General features: G+C 40.2%; 1 long non-coding RNA gene across 1 annotated transcript; it reads left to right on the top strand.

The window, feature by feature from the left end:
- The first annotated feature begins 360 nt into the window (after positions 1-360).
- On the top strand, positions 361-1,257 carry LOC119312834. The gene is made up of 2 exons (XR_005151448.1): positions 361-428; positions 974-1,257. It is a non-coding gene; the product is annotated as an uncharacterized LOC119312834 (long non-coding RNA).
- Positions 1,258-2,741: the final 1,484 nt, after the last annotated feature.

Below are 2,741 nucleotides of genomic sequence, written 5' to 3'. Positions count from 1 at the left end.
ACCAGAACACTTTGTGACCACAACATGACGTAACGCGCAGCTCCAGGCGAGAGAGCAGAGAGAGAGCCCGTAGTTTCAGTTCCAGAAGATGAGCATATGACAACGGTTTTGCTATTTTACAGTTAAGTGTTTTTCAATTCGTCAACATTCAAATTTCTGTCCGTCCATTCTCGCGGGAAGATTCGCGCTGGTTTTCATTTTTTTCTTCGTGCTGGCGCTCTGTTTCTCGGGTTGGTTGTCGGGTTCGGTTTTTCTTGTGTCTTTCTTGTGTCAACCCGTAACCGCCTCCGTTCCGGCACTGTTGTTTTTTGTCCTGTTTGAATTTTGGAGTGGGTGTCGTCTCCCCTTTTCTCTGGGTCATTCTGTTCTGATAAGGCCGAGGGAGAGGGCTAGAGCGGCGGAGGAGAGAGGCGATTCTTCTGTTCAAGGTGATTCTGAGCTATTCCACTGTTCGATTTTGATTTCTTCTTCCTGTTATCTTCGTTCCTCGGCTGCAGGTGTTGGTTCCCCATTGCCTCTCGCGTCGTCCCCCCCCCCTCACCTGTGTGTTGTGGTCGTGTAGTTCCAGATCTACTGAGTTTCGTCTCCGTGGATCATCTGTTTGTTGTGTTCATGTATCCGTGGTAGGTGCTGCTGTATTTTCCTAATCCGCCATTCGTAGTCCGCCCAATTTCTCCCCTCTATGCTCTTCTGGCCTCAATTGTGTAGGAGCTTGTAGTTGCGGGTTATAGGTTTTCCATTTTTGTGGTCATTTTTCTCCCCTACGTGTAGACGTGGATGTAGGCTTGTGTTTCTCAAATCAGAACGGATGTAGGCTTGTGCTGTAGATGGTGGAGGTAGGTGTACTGGTAGTTGCAGCGGTTGGTTTCTCTGTATTTCTGCTAGCTTGGGGTGTCTGTTCCTTTGCTGTTTGAAGGTGATGATCTGGCCTAGTTTCCTGCCTGATTATGTGATGTAGTTTTTGTTGTTGTAGGTGGCTCCTCATGATTTTTCCGTGGTATCTGAGGTCTGTCTGAATGTGTTTTTCGAGGAACCTCTCTGAATTTCATGCTTCATTGTTTTTTACCCCCCCCACTCCCACCCCCACCCCCACCCCCAGACTTGTAATGTACCTCAGAAATGCAGTGTATCTTATCCCCCAGATTTTCAGTGTAACTGCTGTGTAATTTACTGCGTAATATGTTGTATCTTCACGATGTCCCTGAACTTACAGTGTAATACTCCCTTATTTGAGTGTGTTTTGTCCTCGTAGTACTATGTACAGTGTAATTCTCCCAGAATTACAATGTAACTTACCTCCCAGAATTACTGTGTATGCTTGCAGATGTTGAGTGTATTTTAACGTACAATTACAGTGTAATTTGACATAGTAGTACTTTGTATTTTTCGCCCTAATTCCAGTGTAATACGGATTATAGTGTTCATTTTCCCCTAATTACAGTGCATATGCCCAGATTTTTCAGTGTAATATGCGCTGGAATCGATGTGTAATATGTCCTAGGACTGCACTGTAGTTTACCCTACATTTACACAGTAATTTAGCCAACTACTCAAGTAATTTACTGTATAATATGTTTTAGAGACCCTCCATTTACAGTGTAATTTTCCCATTTTACAGTGTAATATGTCCTAGAGACAGTGAATTAATGTAATTTGTGCAAGAACTACTGTGTAATATGGACTAGATTTTCTCCTGCATTTTTACAGTGTAATATTTTCACAATTACAGTGTAATTCTCAGGCTTTTTTACTTTGCTTTTACTGTGTAATGTGCCTCTGACTTTCAGTGTAATTTACCCCATTTCTATGTAATTTGCGGCACAGTTACCGTGTACTCTTGCCCTTATTTTCAGTGTACTTTTAATGATTCAGTTATGTAATATGTCCTAGGACTACACTGTAGTATACCCTACATTTACACAGTAATTTAGCGCAACTTCTCATGTAATTTACTGTATAATATGTTGTAGAGACCATCCATTTACAGTGTAATACTCCCCATATTACAGTGTAATATGTCCTAGAGACAGTGAATTGCTGTAATTTGTACAAGAACTATTGTGTAATATGGCCTAGATCTTCTCCTTCATTTTTCCAGTGTAATATTTTCACAATTACAGTGTAATTCTCATGCTTTTTTGTATTAAAAATACGTTGTATCATGTCCCTAATTTACAGTGTAATATGCCCCTGACTTTCAGTGTTATTTACCCAATTTCTGTGTAATTCGCGGCCCAGTTTCTGTGTATTCTTGCCCTTATTTTTAGTGTACTTTAATTGTTTCAGTTATGTAATTCCTGATTTTTTTCTTCTATTCTCAACTAGGTGTCCTGTTTACAGTGGAATTTCCCCAAGAATTCCCATGGTTTCTATATCTATCTTTACACTGTATTTCCCCCGATTTTTACAGTGTATTTTTCTTGATTCAGTTATGTAACTCTTGAATTTATGGCTTTGTTCCTCATGATTATTCTCATCTGTGTGTCTTGTTTCCACTGTAGTCTTCCCAAGAATTACTGTATACCCCTAGTTTTGTAGTGTAATCGTCTTGCTTAGTATATGTATTTATAATGTATTTTTCGCGCCTAGTTTGTAGTGTAATGTTTATGCTTTAGCTCTGTAATTTACAGGTTTAGTTTTATGGGAAAGCTTCGGAAAGTCTCTCATCAAGACGTTCTGTTAGTATCATCTTTTGAGAGTGCAAATTCTATTCGTGAACCATCCGTGCCTAATGACTTTGC

Source organism: Triticum dicoccoides, chromosome 5B (assembly GCF_002162155.2).
Source record: "Triticum dicoccoides isolate Atlit2015 ecotype Zavitan chromosome 5B, WEW_v2.0, whole genome shotgun sequence".
In the NCBI taxonomy this organism is placed as follows: Eukaryota; Viridiplantae; Streptophyta; class Magnoliopsida; order Poales; family Poaceae; genus Triticum; species Triticum dicoccoides.
Note: the sequence above shows the minus strand (reverse complement) of the source record. Positions and strands in the feature narration are given on the sequence as shown.